The sequence below is a fragment of the Phascolarctos cinereus genome, unplaced genomic scaffold (assembly GCF_003287225.1).
Source record: "Phascolarctos cinereus isolate Bilbo 61053 unplaced genomic scaffold, phaCin_HiC Scaffold_726;HRSCAF=1367, whole genome shotgun sequence".
NCBI classification, from domain to species: domain Eukaryota; kingdom Metazoa; phylum Chordata; class Mammalia; order Diprotodontia; family Phascolarctidae; genus Phascolarctos; species Phascolarctos cinereus.
In genome coordinates this window covers 355,496,803-355,518,137 of record NW_027556098.1, presented here as the reverse complement: position 1 = coordinate 355,518,137, position 21,335 = coordinate 355,496,803, and the positions used below count along the sequence as shown (strand labels likewise).

General features: G+C 39.7%; 1 protein-coding gene across 1 annotated transcript in view; it reads left to right on the top strand.

Moving 5' to 3' along the window:
• The window catches only part of CSMD2 (CUB and Sushi multiple domains 2), a 974,125-nt gene that overhangs the window by 177,968 nt on the left and 774,822 nt on the right, over positions 1 to 21,335 (top strand).

Here is a 21,335-nt window from a genome sequence, read left to right as displayed (position 1 = left end):
AATCCCATTCCTCCATTAATGTTTTACTCTAGTCTATTGTGTTACAATAGTCTGGAGAAGTCCTTAGACTCTGAAAGGCTATACTAGCAGAGTGCAGGCCCTGACAATTCCCACTAAACTTGGAAATGCTTCAAGCATTGATCTATTGATGTCTGTTGTCTGAGGATCAGCCTAGCTAAATTTGGAGAAGGTCCCCACCAGATTGGCCACAGGGTAATGACTTCTTCAGCCACAATAACTTCCAAAGACCATAGATTGAGTTGCGAAGAGACCTCAGTCTGCACTGATGGAGGAAATATTCACATAAGTGAAGTGACAGGTCTTTAAAGTTGAAGATTTCATTGGCTTTTTTGACTGTAATGTCACATGTCTCATTGAACTACCAGCCCATTAAATGCCCCATATCTATTTTACACAAACTGCTCTCTATACCTCCATGACCTTGAGAAACCAATTTTTTAAAAATCCACATGACTTTATACTTTTTCTTATTCATCTTTATCTTATTAGATTCAGCCCATCAGTCCTTCCTGCCAAGATCTGTTCATATCCTGATCATTACCCAGCCTGTTGGCTATCCTTCTTCCTGTCAATTGCAAATTTGCTTAGATGGATGCCTTCATATTGAACTTCCTAGGACCAAGGACAAATCTCTGAGGGTGCTACACTGGTCACCAAGTCATCACTTATCCCTTAATTGCTACATTTTTGGGTCCAGTTGTTCTGCTAGGTCAGAACCACAGAATTTGAGAGTTGGAAAGGACCTCAATGACCATCTTGTACAATCCACACATGAAAAGAATTTCTAATATAGCATACCCACTTCCTTACTATTATTTAGCCCACATTTCCCTCTTGTTAAAAAATGTAGGGGGCTGAGAATCTCAGGCTCAGAGGGCTGAGAATCTCAGGCTCACAAGGCTGAGACTTTCTCATGCCCACCTGTCCTTACAGGTGTCACCTGGCCTATATGTTTTATCTCTAATAAACTTTCCCTCTGGCTGAAAAAAAAATATATAGCAAAAAAATACTTAGTATCTAAAGAGAGAATTTAGGTAGAAGTACAAGCAGCAGAGAGATAAACTAAAAGACATGGGGATATAGATTAAGGAAGCCTATCAAAATATTAGGAAACCATAAACTGAAATCACCCACCTCCCCAAATGTTCCTTCCGAAACTTTTCCTCACACATTTACTAAGACCATCATATGGTGGAATTTAGCCTTTCTAAACATCAGAAATGACAGACTGTCTCCACAGAGATCCCAAGGGAAAACAGGATGGGGAAGTTCTTTCTGTTCAAGGTAATAAGTGTGCAATAGAGATGAAAAGAGAATTTTCAAAATAATTGTTAACTAAAGATGATAATGACAGAAATAATCAATGCTGGAGGGGCTGCAGGAAGACAGGTACAATAACACACTGTTGCTGGAGCAATAAATTGGTCCAACCAAATAATTTGGAATTATATGAGAAAAATTACTAAACTACTTATACTTTTTGACCTAGTGATTATCATACTGGACAGATTCCTGGAGGAATTCAAAGACAGTAAAAAACATTCCTTATTTCCCAAAATAATTCATAGAACTACTATTCATAGTAGCAAAACAAAACTGTAAACAAAGTGGTGCCATTTAAGTGGGAAATACGTAAATGAACTGTGGTATATAAATGTGATACAATACTGTTATGTTGTAAGAAATGACAAATATAGAATATTCAGAAAAGTATCAGAAGACTTTTATTACTGGTACTACAAATAAGCAAAACCAGAATGATGATAATACTGACAACAAAAATAACATTGAAAGACAGCCAAGCTCTGACTAGTTATAATAATAATAATTTATTTTTGTCTGAGAGAATAGATGATGAAACAAAAATTGAATCTGTAGAGAAGTGAGGGACCTTGGGTATAGATGCCAAGGTGGATCTATTTTACTTAATTGTCTTTCTTTGTTACAAGGAAAGGTGTGTGGGGCCTGGGGGTGAAGGGAGTGGTGCATTAGGAAATGACTGGAATTTTAAAAAGCATATACAACTTTTAAAAACTTACTCAATGGAAAGGAAGCTAGGCATGCCAACCTCCTGTGTGTTGAAGTTGATGGGATCACAGATCCAGAGTTGGAAGACACCTCAGGGGTCATCTAGTCCAACCTCTCATCTTAAGCATTTATAGCCAATGCTGGGGATGGATTAGGAGCCCTTAAAGATGGTGGGCCACAATGTAAGGTGGCAAGAGTTAACCTCATTAGTATTGTGTTGTAATGGTGTCTGGCTGCTCCAAGTACTTCTACGGAGGTTGTATTTTCTCCTCATGCCAGTCCTGTGCACTGTGTTTATCCTTCTGATCCCGTGACATGAGTGAGGTATTTATCTAGTAGACAAAGCAGTGTTTGGTAGTGGCTTCTCGCCTCTCACTTCAAGACTACTGGGTGGCTGGCTCTGACAACAATCCTGTAGGCTACGTCTCTCTGGGCTTCATTTTTGTAGGGTAAGGAAGTGCTTCCTATACTGTTTGGCTTGGCACGGAAAAATGTCTTTGGGAATGGTCATAAGAGTTGTAAAGGATAGGCTTTCCTGATCCAAACTTGGATGCAAGACAAGTAGGTGGATTTGGTCTCTGTGGTCCCCCTATCCTCTATGCTTCCTTTCCCTTCCTAGGACTGGAGTCTGCTCCCCATCCTGTTCCACCAGTGTTTCCGCCCCTTTTCCTATGTCTTCCCTGTGGTTTCCTTCCCATTCCTTCTTATTCCCTTCACGTTCCCTCTCCCTCCATGCAAACACTCCTTATCTCCCGATATGGTAGGTCAATCCCAGAAACTCATTCAAGCCACTTGGTTAGGGGTGCCTTCATTAAGGGATTCCTCCAAGAGAGCATTTGTATTTGTATTTGAGCCTTCAGCTCCTTGTCCCAAAGTAGGAAGTGGCATTTCTGGACTTTAGGAGTGGATTGTCACTAATGATAGCATAATTACCGAATCAGGAAAGGGGTAAGTGCCAGAAATATGTTCTCCGGGTCCATCTCTGAAAACCCTGAAGTCCCCTAGGCCTTAAGATCACTGGAACTGCTTGGTAGGAACCAGAGCAGTACAGAAGAAAGAGCCCTGGGCCCCACTCCTAGAACTCAGAAGAGGGAAAGATCATTATGAACTAGCGGTGAGGTGGGTGAAGGAGGGATTCATGGAGCACATAGGGCTTTACTTGGGCTTTGGAGGTTGATTAAGATTTGAAAGAGAGAGGGAAAGTAGGAACATTTGGGTCTAGCAATGTGTCATACCTTGCTCTACTGTAGGCATCCAGGTGTCCCCAGAGGCCATCAGAAAAACTGCACCAGGTGTGTTTCTTCTCTCAAAAGGTACCACTAGGGGCTCCAGTTATGAGCCAAGTTTTTGTGTGTCTGCAATTAGAAAGACAAACATGAGCTGGGAGCCTTCTGTGGGTTTCCCTGTCTGGATGTGGCCATTAATTTCCAATTACTATGCAGTATTATCATAAATAATAAGAAGGACTATCTTTGGGGGCCCCAAGCAGCAATTTGCTATTGACAGGTGTTCACAGAGGGCTCTCTCTATTGACTTGCTTAGAGGCTTTATGAGTTATATTGACTGTATAACAGCTCAGCCTAGCTGGGTGAAGACAAGAGGAGGTTCTCTGAGCTTGTTAGCAAGGGGTTTCAGTGAAGTCAGGAGAATAGTGAGAAAGAAAAGAAGGAATGACTATTGTCTGCTGAATGTGGGGAATATAGCCGGATAGTGCAGCTAGCTGGTTCAGTAGATAGAACACTGGGCCTGGAGTAGGAAAGATGTGAGTTCAAATTCAGCCTTATACACTTACTAGCTGTGTGATGTTGGGCAAGTTATTTAGCCTCTACTTCCCTCTTCTCAGGAGTGTTGTAAGGATCAAATGAGATGATAATATTTATGAAGTATTTAGCAAAGTGCCTGGAACATAGTCAGTGCTGTATAAATGTTAGCTATTATTATTATTTTAACCTACTTTTTCAATTTTTTTTCCTCCAGGAGCTATTATTTCTTAATTATGAGAATTGCTCAAACAATTGTAACTATGTAACCATTCAATTCAACTCAATTGTAATTTATTAGCTCCTTTCATTGATTTAATTAATCAACTTCCTTGAGCCTCAATTTACCCATTTGTAATATGGGAATAACAATACTGCTAGCTTCTTCCTGAGGTTGTTGTGAAATAAAAGTTATAGATATGATAAAAGGATTCTCTCTCTTGCTGTATCTTTGTATGTATAGATATAGATATAGATATAGATATAGATATAGATATCTTTTATGTAGCTATTTACATGCTCTCTCCTCCATTAGAATGTGAGCTCCCTGAATGCAGGGACCTTGTTTTTGTTTTCCTTTGTGTCCTCAGACCTTAGCACAGAGCCTGGCACATAGAAAGCACTTAAAAAGCTAGTTGGCTGACCAATTGACAAATAATAATAGTAGTTTACATCTTTATAGTGCTTTGCTGTTGACAGAGTGGCAGCACAGTGTCATAGTCTACAGAAGTGTGGCATTGGAACCAGATGGACCTGAGTTCGAGTCCTACCTCTGACTCAACTAGGCTATGTGACTCTGGACATGTCATTCAACCTCAAGGTCCCTCTAAGATTAAGTTGCAGAGAAGGTACTAACCCGTGATGATAAAGGGAATTCTTTCATCCAGAATTTCCCTATATCAAGCAAACCATAGTTATAGTTCCTCTCCCCTACCTATTTACAGTTTATATGACCAGAATAAAATCCACTCATTTTACAAGGGAGAAAAGCTGAGTCTCAGGTTAAATGATTTACCCAAGTCACTCATCGATGTGTGAGATATCAGTAGATCACAAAAATTTATTAAGTACCAATATTTTTCAGACACTGTGCTAAGTGCTGGAGATACAAAAAGAGGCAAAAGACAGTCCCTGCCCTCAAGAAGTTCACAATCAAATGAGATATCAGCAATATTAGAGCCTAGATTCCAACTCAGGCCACCTGACTCCATATCAAGCATTATGCCATGTTGGGACAAGTGTTTTCTCTTGTGGCAATCCTGTGAAGTAGACAGGACATTTTTCCCCACTTTACAGATTAAGAAACTGAGTCTCAGAGAACTTAGGTGACTTGTTTCAAGTTCACGGTGCTAATCTCTAACATTGGTCCTCTGCTCTGGTGCTAACAGCGATGATATGGGCTCCTACGCTGAGAGGCAGTGGCATCATGCCATGTGTAGCTGTCTCCTCCATCTGGCCTATCTGAGGATGATCGATGAAATTTGGTGGGGTCAAGGGGGAAAAGGGAGTAAGACTGGCCAACATGAATCTTAGTCATGTTGGACTGGGACTACAGTCAGGAACTGTGTTCAGATCCTTCCTATAACCTATTATCTGTGTGACCTTTGTCAAGTCACCTAGCCTTCTTGGGCCTTAGTTTTCTTATTTATAAAATTAATGGATGGTTTCTTTAGTCCCTTTCTGGTCTAACTTATGATACTATAGTCTCTAAGAATATGGAATTTAAACGTATCTATAAATGGCCTCTCTAGCACCTCTGGCGGCTGGCTCCCTTTCCATTGGCTTTCTTTCATGTTCATGTTCACGTCCGCTCTTGTAGCAGGGAGGAACTTTCCTTGACCCTACTGCCCTCTGGCTACCAACTTATGTCTCCTTCCTTTGACTGTCAAAACTTTTTGATATAAGATCAATGCTATCTGCCTCCACAGTCTTACCACTTACTCCTTGAACCCTGCAGATTGGCCTCCTTCTATCCCTTGACTGCTTGGCTTGCTCCCCTCCAGTTCCTGATATGCTGGGTACCTTAGATCTTTTATCATGATCCCTATGGCATACAGCTCATCTCCCCAGGTGTGTGTCTCTCTGTCTTAGCACTGTGGATGGTTCAGCTTCCTGGCTCCTGCTTTGCAAATATTATCTGTACAAATAAGATGGAATGAAATGATGCCTTTTCTCAAATCCATATGTTTACATCCCAAGTCCAAAGGGCATGAGCCCAAATAAAGGTAAGGCCCTCCTAGGGAGTTGGAGTCTTTGGGGAAATGTGTGTCCCAACTCCTGCTCCTAAAATGCTGCTCAGATCACTGAGATGAAAAGTTCACAGCTCTCTCCCACTATAAGTTCTTGCTAACTTTGAGTAAAGGTAACATATACTTTACTGCAAAAGTCAAAACTCCAGTTACATTTATATAAAGTTTTACAATTTATAAAGTGCTTTGTATATAATCTATCATTTGATCCTTACAACAGCCTAATGGAGAAGACAAGGTAGGGATTAGCATTAGGAGAAGCACCTTGTCGTGGAGTGTGTGCTTAGACTTGGAGTCAAGTAAACCTGGTTAAAATCTATCTCAGGCACGAGCTATATGATATGGGTAAGTCACAACCTCTCTAAACATCAATTTCTGAGGCTCTGCAAATTCTCAAATAGTCCAGTGGAGCTATGATCTCTTTAATGGAGGTATTTCCACCAATGATGATGTTTATAACCCACCTATATCTACTCATCTCATGTAACTCTTGTTGGTTTAAACTGGAAGTTTCTCAAAGGGAGCCCACCTAATGTGCTGGGAGCCCTCCAGCTTTCTCTTGGCATTTAAAAATTTTAATTTAATCTATTTCAATTAACAGAAATCCAATTTTCTCCCTCTTACCTCAACTACCCTTTGAGGACAAAAAACACAAGAAAAATAAAATCTTTGTAACAAATAAGCATAGTCAAACAAAAAAAAATTCCCTTATTGGACCTGTCCAAAAACTATGTTCTTAGCTCACCTCTCTGCTGGGATATGAGTAGCACATTTCATCATGAGTCCCTGGGATTATGGTTACTCATTGCACTGATGAGAGTTCTATAAGTTTTTCAAAGTTATTCATCCTATAACATTATTGTTATTGTATAAATTGTCTTCCCAGTTCACTTCACTCCACATTAATTCATATAAGTCTTCTCTGAAACCATCCCCTTCATAATTTCTTATAGCAAAATAATACTCTAAAAACATTCATGTGCCATAATTTTTTCAACTATTAATACATTCAGAATATAAAGAGAAAAGGAAAAATGTTCAACTGTTTTCCAATAAATGGGCACACCCTCAGTTTCCAGTCTTTTAAGAGATACTATAAATATTTTTACAGATGTTTCTTTTTTCTCCTCTCTTTAAAAATCTCTTTGGGGGTATAGACCTAGTTAGTGATATTGCTGGGCCAAAGGATATACACAACTGAATAACTTTGAGGGCATAATTCCGAGTTGCTTTTCAGAACAATTGGACTAGTTCACAGATCCACCAGCAGTGAATTAATGTACCAGTTTTCTAATAGCCCCTCCACCAATTGTCATTTTTTGCCAATCTGATTGGTGTGAGTTGGTACCTCAGAGTTGCTTTAATTTGTGTTCATCTAATTATTAGTAATTTGGAGCTTTTTTTTAAAAAAAATGGCTCTTGGTATTTTAGATTTCATCCTTTCAGGGGCAATGAAGTACAAAAATGGATAAAGCACCAACCCTGGAGTTAGGAGGACCTGAGTTCAAATCTGGCCTTAGACACTTACTAGCTATGTGACTCTGGGCAAGTCACTTAATCTTGATTGCCTCCAAAAAAAAGTAAAAAAAAATATTTCATCTTTTCTCTTGACATTTTGAAAATATGAATAGAACATCAGTTGTTGCCACATAATCAGTCCCTCTTTTTTCACTCATATATTTCTTTGATAATATCCTTTACTTCTCCTTTTTAACTCCTTGTTCACATTTGCCACGTTCCTCTCCTTTGCTCTTTGGGTGTCTTTTCACTTCCAGTCTTCTGAGACTATGTTTAAGAAAGTTATACCCTCATAAAATCATATACAGTGCTCTCTAAAACAAATATCCATAAATAATCCCTAACTATCCTAAATCTCTCTCCTAAACTTCAGGCCTTCTTTGTATTACCAGTTTCTTTTTGGATGTCCCATAAGAATCTCAAATTCAATATACCCCCAAAAGTACTCACATTCTCCCAAGTTATTCCCTCCTCTAAATTTCTCCAGTACTGTTAAGAGTATCATCATACTTCTCAGGTTCACAGTCTCAGAGTCATGCTCTATTCCTCATTCTCCCTTACTATCAATATCACTACCCAACAAACATACAGTCAGTTACCAAGACTCATTGATTCTCTATAACATTCCACAGCTATCCCCTTCTCTTCACTCACTCAGGCTCTACCTCATGTTCAGGCCCTCATTACTTCTCTCCTATTCTATTGTGATAGCCTCCTAACTGGTCTCCTTAATTCCAGGTTGTCTCCTTTTCAATCCATCCTCCACACAGGCACCAAAATGATGTTACTAAAACAAAAATCTGTCCATGCTACCCCCAACTCAAAAATCTTCAATGGCTCCCAACTATCTGTAGGATAAAACATAAAATTCTCAACCAGGCATTTAAGGCCCTTCATAATCTGACTCCCACTTAACTTTGCATTATTATTTCATATTACACTCCTTCACATATTGTTCCGGTCAAACTGATCTATTAGCTGTTTCCCATTCATAGCAATCCATCTCCTGTCACTTTGCATTTGCACAAGTGGTTTTCCTTTCTAGAATGTACTCCCACTTTACTTCCACCTCTTGAAACTTTTCACTTCCTTCAAGGTATATATGAGGTACCACCTTCTGCACAAGACTTTATAGATTCTCCCAGCTGATAGTTCTCTCTCTCCCACCTGATATCATTTTTTATTGTTTTGTACGTGCTTTAGAGATACGTGTGCATATAATTTTTCCGCACTCATTCCCTCCGTAAAATATACACTTGCTGGCAGGAACTATTTTTTTAAATTCCCATCAACTACCACAATGGCTTGCACCCAGTCAGTACTGACTTGAACAATACTTGTTGAATTGAATTGAATTGAATTCACCAGACAAATACTGATTTTAAAAGGATGGACCTTTGTCTCAGGGAGCAATTTGGCATCCTTAAAAGAACTTTGCAGTATCTCAAAGGTAATCCATCCTGCTCTCCTTCTCATGTTCCATTTTGGACTCCATTATTCATTTGCAATGTTTTTTCAAAGATATACATTGTGTATTCCCTATAATGACTATTTGTAAAATAAGAATAATAATACTAGCACTTACCTTACAGGATTGTTGGAGGCTCAGGTGAGACAGTGTATGACAGTGATTTGCATACCCTAAAGCCCTTTATAAATGTCAGCTATTGTAGACTACTTCAGTTTTATAGAGGAGGAAACGGGCCCTGAGAGGGTGAAGTGAATTGTCCAAAGTCACCCATCTTGTAAGTATCAGGTTTTCTGATTCCAAATCCACCATTCATTCATCACAGATGCCTCTCAGAGCCAAGTCTGTCATCCATTGAATGAGCTAACCCAACCGGTTTTGTGTCAGCTGCAACATTTGATAAGCATGCCTTTAGCCAAGTCATTGATAAAAATGTTTAATAGAATAGGACCAAGGACAGATCCCTGGGACATTCAGGCTAACATCAATTAATTAGTAACCATTCTTTGGGTCTGATCATTCAACCAGTTCCAAATCCACCTAATTATAATATCATCTAGACCTCATTACTCTATCTTTTCCATGGGGATACCATGAGGGGCTTTGTTCAATGCCTTATTGAAATCTCCTGATCTGCCAGTCTAGTAACCCTTTCAAAAAGGAAATTGGGTTAATCTGGCATGACTTGATCTTAATGAACCCATGCTGGCTGATAATGATTACCGCTTCCTTTTCTATGTGGCCACAGTCATCTGTTTAATAATATATTATAGAATTTTCCCAGGCATTGAATGCCAAGCTCACTGACCCATAATTTAATGTGTTCATTTTTTTCTTCCTTTTAAAAAAATTGGAATATATGCCTATCTAGTTCCACAGTACCTCTCCAAACTCTTCAGAGATTACCCACAGTGGTCCAGTAGTCATGGTCCCCAACCCTTTGAGTATTCTGGGTTGGATTCAGTCCTGACAAAGGGACCAGAGTCTATTTAATTCTTCTTGAACTCTCCTTTTGTGACACTGCTCTTACCTGACTCAATTCTTGCCTTAGCACCAGTCCTACCCTTTTCCAATTCCTTTTCATCATTCTATTCATGAATATTCCCTGAAGTTCAGTCCTTATCTTTCTGCTTTTCTCTCTCTACACCCTCTCTCTCAGTGACCTCATCTAGTCTCTCAGCTTCAGCCATTATCTCTATATGGTGATTCCTAGGGCCATACCTCTAGTTCTGAGCTTTCCTGGGTTTTGTATCTACAGCCATCTACTAATGAGTTCTTCTTGGATGTTCCACCATTGCCTCCACAAAACTCATTCACTTTTTCATCCTTGCTTTTCCCCCACAATGGTACAGTCATTTACCCTGTTTTCCAAACTTGAAAACTCTGTCTCCTTAAACTCTTGTTTTCTCCCTTGTCCAAATACCTAAGTCCAGTTGATTCTTTCTTCATAATGTATGCTACATACATAACCTGGTTTATCATTTCCATATGACCTCCTTTCCATTACCAAAGTTATTCCCTTAATCTCTACCCTCATTTCTTCATACCTAGAATGTTCAAGTGGTTTTCTTGTCCTTGTGGTACTCTCCCACACCACCCCTATTCAATCTACTATGCACAAACTGAGCTTTATAAAAGAATACTAGGATCATGTCCATTGATATTTAAGAATCTGCAGTGGCTACTTTCGCCCCAAAGCTAAAGATCATAATCTTTTAGCTTTATATTCAAGGTCCTCCATAGGAGGGCATCATTTAAAAAAGAAAACTAGAGTTGGAGTTGGGAGACAAGGGTTAAAATCCTGCCTTAAGGACTCTCAATGTATGCTAAAGGACAAGTCATGTACCATATCTGAGCCTCAGTTTCCTCATCTATGAAATCTGGAGAATTATAATTGAATCATCTACCATACAGGGTGTAATATGTAATTGAATTATTTACCATACAGGTATAGTATATTATAACTGAATCATCTACCATATAGCAAATTATAATTGAATCACCTACCATACAGAAAAATGATTTGCAGACTTTAAAGTGTTGAATAAATACAAGTTATTAGTATCCCAAAGTTTTTTCTAGTCTTTTTCAGCTTTCTCATCTTTTTCTCCCCCTTGTTGCCTACACACTGCCTTGTTTCCAGCCACTGCAGTGGTCCTCTCACTTTCCCCAGAACTGACAGTATCTATTTGTGCTTCCTTAACTTTGCTTATACTACTACCCATTTGCACTACTCCTAATCCCCATGCTCTCTCACTTACCCATATTTTATGATCATTCAAGGTACAATTGAACTGCCATCTCCCCCACAAAGCCTTCCCTCCCTACCACAGCCCAACACCTTCTCCATCTTCTGCTCTCACATAATTATCATTTTCTATTCCTCCTCATTTAGCATTTTTTTCACATATAACCTAGCATAAGAAACATAATCATGGAACATTGGAATTAGAAAGACCTTAGCAAGACCTTACACAAATGTTTTCCTTTTAATGGTCTTCAATCAACTACTTCCCAGATATAAATTCCATGAGCCTGGAATAATACAATCAAGTCCAACCACCTCAGCCTCTTGCCTTTTGTGTATGAAGAGGCCATAGAGCCCTGGGTATAGACTAGGGCATGCAACTGGGTAGTGGCAGAGACAAGATTAAAATTCAATTCTCCTGGCCCCAAATATGGGGTTCCTTCCACTCTCTCAGGCTATTGTTTTACTTTTCACTGCATATTTCAGTTTCTTCAATATGCTGTATCCTAAAAAAAATAGAGGCCCTGCACCTTATTTCTATGTAATCCCCATCGTGCCTTGGGCTGTGCTGGATATATAGTAGAGATATAATAATGAGCATATTTTGGGACTGAATGACTCACTTAATCAATCAGTAAATCAATTTGAGTGACTCAGATAGAATGTAATCTCAATATCTGTCCCCAGAGACCATCAAGTTTATCCTACAAACTGCCAAGAAACAGCAGGTACTTATGACAATATTTGGGAGGTCGTGGGTGGGAGGACACAGGAAGTCTATAAATAGGCCAGGGGAATAATAGCTCCAGAGAACACTGAGAGATTGGGGGTGGGGGAAACTTGATCCCAGATGGCTGACTATGCTGACAGGTACCTCCAATAATTGCCCACATCTTTGCAAATTTAAAGTAGCGTGGTCTGTAGGGTCCTAGGAAATGAGAATCCTGAATTTTCATTTCAAATATGCCAGTAATGGCACATTTGTGATGTGAGGTAAGTCACTGAACCTCTTTGGGTCTCGATTTCTTCCTCTGTGAAATGGAAATTTTCTCCCATTTCTGTGGGCTATGTGGCTATGAGGATGAAAGAAAGTAGTAGATTACAAAGATCTGTGGGAGGTTAAACTTGCTATGAAGTATAAAACATCATAATCTATAACCTAAGAAACTATTTAATTAGCTCTTTCTCTCTGAGAAACTAGGTTAATAATAGAGATCCTGAGTTTTTTCCTGTCTTGCCATAGGGGGAAAAAAGCATTAATACATAACAAAATTCCATTGAAGTTGCAGTGTGGAAGTGCTGAGGTGCAAAGAGATTGCTTAACTGGCCAGTTTACTTGGTGTCCCTCAGGAGGCAAGTACCTCAAAACAGATCAAACTCTAAAGAGTCCGAAGAGACCCTAGAGTTCATCTCCTTCCACCTCCCCAGTAGAACCCCCTTCTCCTGATGGATGGTCGGCCACCTTCAAGCCTTGGCTTGAACACCTCAAGTGACAATGAGCTCCTTGCTGTATAGGGAAGCTTATTATTTCATTGCTGACCAGCTCCTTCCAAGTGCTAGAAACTTCCTGTATTAAGGCTAAAATCTGCCTCCTTGGTCTTGAAATCTACCACCCTTGGTCTGAACTCTACTTGGGAAAGTATCCAGGTATTCTCAGGAGAAAGCTTTTTGAGCAGAGCCATGTCATGGTCAGATCTATACATAGGAAAGGTTATTCTACCAACAGACTGAAGGATAAATTGGAGCAGAGAGAGTGAGAGGGGCAGAAATGGAGAGACCTGCCAGGAGGTTATTTCAATAAGCCAGGTGAGTGGTACTAGAATTTCTCTCTATGACCACTCTGTCTACATTCTCTGCTGTCCAGCATCTGGGGGCTTTACATCTCCTGTAAAGCCTCCACCAGAGTTCTCCTTTATATGTTAAATCTGTTGTTAATAATTCAATTCAGCATATATTTATTAAGTGTACTTATTCTATGCAGGACAAGAAGTAGAGTATCATAGAGGTTACTAGGCTGGCCTTGGAGTCAGGCAGACCTGGTTTGAGCCCTGCCTCTACCATATTCTGACTATGTGGCCAGGGGTAACTCACTTCACATAGCAGTGCCTCTGGCAACTTTCTAAGATTTTATCTTATCGACAAGTCACCTGCTTAAGACATTACATGATATTTTCACACTGGACACCAGCAAAATTACAAGTCTGACATCTGAACAAAAAACACGTGCCAAGCACTATACTAGTCATTGGGGATACAAACAGAAAAATGAAACCTGCCCTCAAGACAATTACATTCTATTCTTCATTATAATATCAGCAAATCATAGCAAGGGTCTCATGTTCAAGTCCCTCATTTTAGATTTGAGGAAACTGAGGTATGGCAGGCTGAAATGACTTGCCCAAGGTCACAAAAGCTATAAGCATCAGAGTTGGAGAAATGAATTCAGAGCTGCTCACTTTAGAGCTAGTGCTCTATCCACGAGGACCATGATGCCTTCTAGTGTTACCATTTTCTTGGGATGGTTTTTCTCCTGCCCACCTCAAAATCAAGTTTAAAATCAACTCAAGAGATTAGCAGGTTTATGCACACACACATACACTCACATATATGTAAATACATACACACATGTGTGTGTATTTCTCACTTTTTTACAAGAACTGCATTCCATCCTTATGAGGACTGGATCCCACCATTTGGGCCTTCTAAGCTGCAGTCCCCCAAAATCTTCTTTTATTAATAATTTCAGGAACCACTGCTCCCCTCACCCATGTCTTTTTTTTTCTCTTCCAAAGGCATGACCTTCAATTTGAAGGGTAAATGAAAAGAATGCCTATACCCCCAAAACCCTTGAGTTTCAAGAATTTAAAATCTGAAATACTGGTGGTACCACCCAGGCTTTGCCTGCCTTTGTCATTGGTTTTCATGTGACTAAGCAGAACTGGGATTGACTACTATCCATCATGTCTTGGTGTGACAAATGCCTTCTGAGTAGCCATGTCAGCTCTACATAGGCTTCTTTCAAACCCTTCAATACAGCGTCAGAAATCCCCCCTCAGCCTTTTTTTCTATTGGGAGCTTGACAAGGCAGCTGCAGTATCATGGAAGGACTGCAAGGCATCATCAGAGAACCCAGATTACAGTCCCATTTCTGCTACTTCTTGGCTAATTGCAAGCAAATCACTTTACTCTTCTGATTCTTATTTTCCTATCTGTAAAATAGGGAAAATAATATTTGCATAACTTTCCTTGCAGTCCTGTTGTGAAGGAAATGCTTTACAAACTCCCAAGTATTCTAGAGATATAAGTCCTTCAATAGGGTGACATGCAAAAGGAGGCCAAAAACAACACATTTTACCTTTCGACCCACCAACTCCTTTGCTACACATTTATCCTAAAAACATCACTGAAGACAACAAATGGCCTCTCTGTACAGAAATATTCATTGATCCTCCATTTGTGTTAGAAAAAATGGGACATAACATATTTCCCACAATTGGAGAATGGCTGCATACATTTTGGCATATTAACATAATGGAATATTATAATGCCATAAAGAGAATGACTATGAAGTTTACAAGGAAATATGAGAAGATTTACATGGAGGGTTGCAAAGCAAGATCAGTAGGACCAGAGCCATTTACAACTGACTGGAACTATATAAAATAAGAGGGGAAAAAAGGGGAAAAAATGAAAGGAAGAAAGTGTCAATGAGGGAGCAAGGAAGAGAGAAAGAGAGAAGAGAAAGAGGAGAAAACAAGAAGAGGAAAATATAGAAGAGGAGAGAGAAAGAAGGGGGAAAATAAGGGAAATGCTAGAAGAAAAAGGAGAAGAGATAGAAGAAGGTGAGAGAGAGGTGAGGCAAAAGAGAAAAAGGGAGAGAGAGAGAGAGAGAGAGAGAGAGAGAGATTGAGACAGAAGAGGAGAAGGAGGAAGAGAAAAAGGGAGGAAAGAGTGAGCAAGACAGAAGGGAAGAAAGAGAGATAAGAGAAGGGAGAAAAGATCAAGCATGGGATAGATAAGAATGGAGGAGAGCATGATCAAGACAGAAAGTCAGAAAGACAGGGAGAAGGGACTAGGATAGCAAGCAGAACCTCAGACAGACTTGGAAGAAAACTCGGAACAAAATCATGTTTTGTCGGTTGTTTGATAATTCATTTTGTTCCACCCAGTTAATTGCTAAGAGTTTTATGTAAGATTTTACTTCTTATTTTGTGCACTTATTTATTAATTTTTGTGAACAGTCATTAAGCATATTATATAATTTTTAAACTACAAAGAAGAGTGAGCATTTGGGAGTAGTGGGAGTGCCCATGTGCCCTTTGTGGCTGCATGTGGTGCTTTGTGGAGGACGGATTCTGCTAGTGCCACACTGGACAAGCTACATTCATCATGCATGACCAAACCTCATGCTTATTCCAAAATTGTGGGTCAGTTTTTGCTTTTCTTCTTCTTTATTGTCAAACTCTTCTCTTCACAAGTTACTGATATAAGCTTGGATTCCTCATCAATCCCTTGAACTCTTTTTTTAAAATTTCTTTCTAGATTTCGCCCCTTTTTCAGACGCATGAAATCCCAGAGTTGGAAGAGCCCTAAGAAGGCACCTAGTTCAAGTCATATCAAAGCAGGAATCCTCTGTATAGTAACTGAAAAATTGCCACCCAACCATTGCTTGAAGGATGCCACTGATGGGGAATCACTATCTCTCAAGGCAGCATATTTCTTTTTCTGATCATTCTAATTGTTAGGAAGTTTTCTTTACATATTCTTTTCTTTTATTGGCCTTTATGCAACTTCCATCTGTTTCTACTAATTCTTCCCTTTAAGCACAAGAAAACATAAGTCTAATCCCTATGTCATATGATAGTTCTCTAAATATCTAAAGACAGCTGTTATATATACTTCCTCCTTCTCCCCCTCCCAGTCTCCTCTTTTATAAGTTAAGCATCCCTAGTTCCTTTAACCAGTCTTCATATGACATGGTTCTTCTCTGTCACGATCCTGGCTGCCATCCTCTGGACCTATTCCAGTTGGTCAATGTGCATGCTAAAATATGGCAGCACAGTGCCTGGCACATAGTAGGCACTTAATAAATGCTTATTTATTCAGTGCTCAGAACTGAACATAGTATTCACCAGGATTGCTGTGACCAGAGCTGGACAGTATAATGCAGATGTTGTCTTTCTGTGTTTCATTTTAATATGTTCATCACTTCTCTTGTTCTGATCACTATCTCTTTCTTAATACAGCTCAAGATTTCATTATCTTTTATTAATAGCTATGTTACACTATGCATTTATATTGAGCTACTGTCTACTAATACTTCTAGGTCTTTTTCATGCAAACTGTTGTCTAGCCATGACAATCTCATACATGGGCCATTTTTAACCCAAAAGTAGGACTTTATGTTTGTCCCTATTAAATGTTATTTTATTATAGTCAACCCATAATATCAGGCTGCCAAGATATCTTTGACGGAGAGAGTTCATACCCTATGGATCATGGGACAAGCACCTATGGTGTCCATCCCTCCTAGATAGGAAAAAAAAAATCAATCCTTTCTGTCTTCCATCTTGAAATTACCTATTTCTTTGTCCAAAATAACTACCTCTGGGCCATGGCAGCTTCAGAAAAATGCTGCTTTCATATATACTTAGCCTACTACGTCTTACCTGCCAACCCACAGGCTGTTAGTCATTAACGAGCTATCAAATAACTCCCACACACAGCACCCAATAATAAGCAATACCCAAAGCTCCTAGGTCACTCTGCCAAGGGGAAAAGCAAAGACAGTCATCCTCAAGGGAGAGTGGAACTGAAAATAAAACTGATTAAAGATGAAGAAGAGTGTGACTTAAAATATATTGTGAACATCAGATTTTTATAAAAGGCCATTTCCTTCTGTGTTTTACAGTTGACAGAAGAGCATAACTAGCAGCAAATCTAAGGCTATTTCCACCCCTCACACCCCCTGCCCAAGATAAAGTTGCCATATTTCTCTAATAAGATTTTCACATTTAGAATATCTCTATTCATTATCGAGCTGAGCTTTCTTTCTTTCAATGTGTCAGATAAAGGGTGGTAAGATCTAAAAGTTTGTGTTTGTAGTTCTTGGCATGCAGTTTTAGCAATTTCCACCAGTAGTTCTTTTCTGGAGGTTTACCTAACAATGAGACTTTCTTAGGTGGTGAAGAAAGATCCCAGTCTGCACTAGCTCCCTCCTGCCGAGACTCCCAATGGCTGGTGTGTTTGAAGAGGTCCCTCCTCAGGCAGGAAGAACATGCTGCCTAGATTTATTTCTAGCACACTGAAAGTGCCAGGGTATTGCTAAATATGAACTCGGTGAAAATCCCTATGTAAATTGTCTCTGTAATTGCAATGCAATATATTGTGAGTTCTAAACTGTAATTGTTTGCTGACAATGTACATTAGCCATTCACAGCTTGTGTCAATGTGGTATCAAGGAATTAGGGCCTTAGAATCTTTAATGCTGGTTGAAATAGTGCAGAACCAACTTTTGTAATAAAACCAATATTTCACCAGGGAAGGAGTCTGCCATCTTAGCAGTCACTTAACTGCAAGGCAGTGCCACTGAGCATGATCAAACATTGCATTGAAGCTTTGGTCTTACTCCAAAGAAAGATATCTATAATCATGTATGTTAAGGGGTAGGAGGGGATTTGGTAGGTCATGTGAGCCCTCACTCTGTCCTGAAGCAGGTTGTGACAGATAGATTACTATGGAACTTTAAGATCTCTACAGGAAAGAAGGAGGCTCCATGCCCTGGCTTGGTTGCCTGTTTGGGAGCTAAATGATATTTACCCCTGGAAGTTCTTTTTCATATCCAGCTGCTACTATAATGTACTACCATTTCCTTTTGTTCTGCTCTCATTTTAGTATAAGGAGTACAGATGGTTGACTTTTTTTGTGATACTCCTATTGTAATGGTTCTTCCAAGTTTAATATATTGTTTAGAAGGGTATAAAGGAGTATGATCAATAAATGTTGAGGAGTCCACAGTTCTTGACTTAGTTACCACAATGCCAGATGGCTACGCACACATGTCCAGTGGCAGCTTTCCTTTGAAAGCCCCCTTGGCCATAAGGGGAACCAGGTGAGAAGGTGAGTATAACTCAGTGCATTTCCAACCACTGTAGAAAAAACAACATTCTTGAAACTATCGTGCAGAAAATAGATTTGTTCTGCTTGTCTCTAGAGGATAGAATTAAGTGTGATGGGTAGACATTTCAGAGCCAGATTTCAGCTTGATGAAAGGTTAAAAAAATCCTAACAATTAGATTGGTCCAATGGTGGCTGTCTTGGGAGATTGTGGTTTATTCATTATCGGAGCTCGTCGAGTGAAGCCTGAATGACTACTTGTCAAGGATGTTACAGTGTAGATTTCTGCATAGTTGGCTTCGATTAGAGACTTCAAAGGTCCCTTCTAATTCTGAGATTCTCTGGTTCTTTGAAGGCCACTTCTTGTTCACTAAAGGTCATTAGCTTGCTCCTCAAAGATTTGCTGGTGTCCTCACCCTTAAGGTTCCCTATACTCACCTCTAGCCCCTCTAATGACCCCTAACCCTTCTAATTTCCCCACATCTCCACCTGCTGAAATCTTATCATTCCTCAAGACTCCACTCAAGTGTTGTACCCTCCCTGTGAACTGCCTGTGGCTTTCAAGCAGAAAATGATTTTTTCTTCCTCATCCTTCACATAGTTTGATGTGTTTTTCCTGTGTGTTTTTTGCACAATTTTGGATTATAATTATTTGTGTGTGTATATATTGAATCTCCCTACAAGAATAAGATCCAAGTGGTAGGGATTATGTTTGACTGAATAATATTGTAGATTTAGAATTGTAAAGGTCATTAAGTGCAACTTCCTCATTTTACAGAAGAGGAAACTGAGATCCATAGAAGTTAAGTGACCTGCTCAAAGTCACATAGCCAGTAAGTGTCAAAGCCAAAATTCTAAATCAGCTCCTATGACTCTAACTTCAGCACACCAAGAAATTCCGTGTTCCTTCTACTGCTCAATATATTTCTGCCTCTCCAGAACCTAGCAGAATGTTCTGCACACAGTAGGCATTTAATAGATGTTGAATCAAATTGTCTGGAACATATACCTTAATAGTTTATTGTATCTGTCTTATTTTCCTTGTTCCCAAAAAATCTTTCCTGCACCTGCCCACTAATACCTAAAGGATAGTCATAGACACAAACAACTGGGATACAAGCTAGAATGTGATTGGTCTAGAAGAAATTTCCAGATACTGTACTCTAGGAAAATTTGAGGAAGTAGAGGGAATTTTCAGCTGCCTTATATTGTCACTTCCTGCCCTACCAACCCAAGCCTTATCATCATTATCATCGTTGTTGTTCTTGTTAATAGCAATAATAATAACAGCTGGCATTTATGTAGCGTTTTAAGGTTTCTAAATAGCTTTCTATGTATTATCTTATTTAGTTCTCACAACAACCCTGTGAAGTAGCTGCTATTAATACCCCCATTTTGAAGATGAGAAAATTGAAGCAAAAAGAGATGAAGTGATTTGCTCAGGGTCACACAGCTAGGAAGCATCTTTAATAGCTTTTCCTAAGAGAAATACTCAACCTTCCAGCCCCCCTAGTTCATCCTGGGACTTAATTGCTTCAGGAGAGCTTTGGCATTAATGGAGTTAAACCAGGCTTCAGAGCTGCACTCTCTGTAGATGCCAGCAGAGAGTGCCAAAGGTGCAGTGGAACCTGAGCCAATGATGACGATGCCGACAGAGGTGCGGGTGGATGTGTGGAAGGAAGAACACCACTCTTGGACTTTGGGCTAAGAGATGCCTGCAAGGGTGCTAGTGAAATTCTTGTAGCAGCTCATACCTTTTCCCCTGGGAATCTGAGCTGCAAGGGAGGCCACTGGGCAGGGATCTTAGGATAAGTATCCAGAGGTGGAAAACCAGACAGCAGGCTGGGAAGCCAAGGGAAATGGAAGGGGGAGAGGAGCTGACTCCTTCCAATCTTTGTACATATTGACTCTGCTCCTGCAGCCTGAGGTGGTCAGGCCTCATGAAATTCTACCTCTTCAATGTAGTCCTTCTTAACCAATAATAATTTTTGTGCAGACACATTATGGCGTGCCATAGTAGATAGTCAATCAGAAGACATTGGTCCAAGTTCCTTCTCTGACACATACTGGCTGTGTGACTCCAAACTTGTCATTCAACCTCTCAGTGTCCCAGGTAACTCTCTAAATCTGTAAGTTCTCGTCCTACTTTGGTGAAGAGCTCTTCCCCCTATGTGGATGAGATCACAGATTCATCAAATATAATACTTGATATTTTTATGTCCATCTAAGATTTGGAAGAACTTTACATGTAATATCAGATTTGATCCTCAGAACAGTCCTATGAGGTAGCTGCTACATATATTATTATTTCCATTTTACAGATGAGGAAAGTAAAACCCAGAAAAACTAAGTGACTTGTCCAGGGTCGCACAACTAAGAAATGCCTAAGGTGGAAGCCTAAGACTTGCTTCTACCATTCTATCCATAAAGCTAGTTGCTACCCAACCCAGCTGACCTCACTCACACTTACCTCTCTGGCCTCTGGGCTCCCACAAGGAGGTTTGCTTGGGTCACTCATATAACATTGCTCCAGGAATTTAGAGTCCAAAGGGCTTCAGAGATCAGTCTCCTATCTCACACAGCAGTCTCCTCTCCAGCCTCCCTTACGGGTGCTCACCCAGGCATTCCACTCCTTGGTGACTGAGTTGATGTTTAGAAAACAATCATTTTCAAAGCCAAGTTAGAAGGTATTGTATTGGGATTTTGAACTAACCACTTAGTGAAAGGAAAAAAAAATTTTTTACTTAGGAAAAAAATAAGGGAAAATAGAGAAAGAAAAAGAAATCAATCATTGAAATGAAACCCCCAAACTAAGGAAAGAGTTGACAGATGGGGGGAGAGGGCATTAGAGGAGGGAAATGAGGGAAGGAAGAGAGCCAGTGGGAATAGGGTTGCATCAAAGCAATTTAAGTAAAACTAACTAGAGG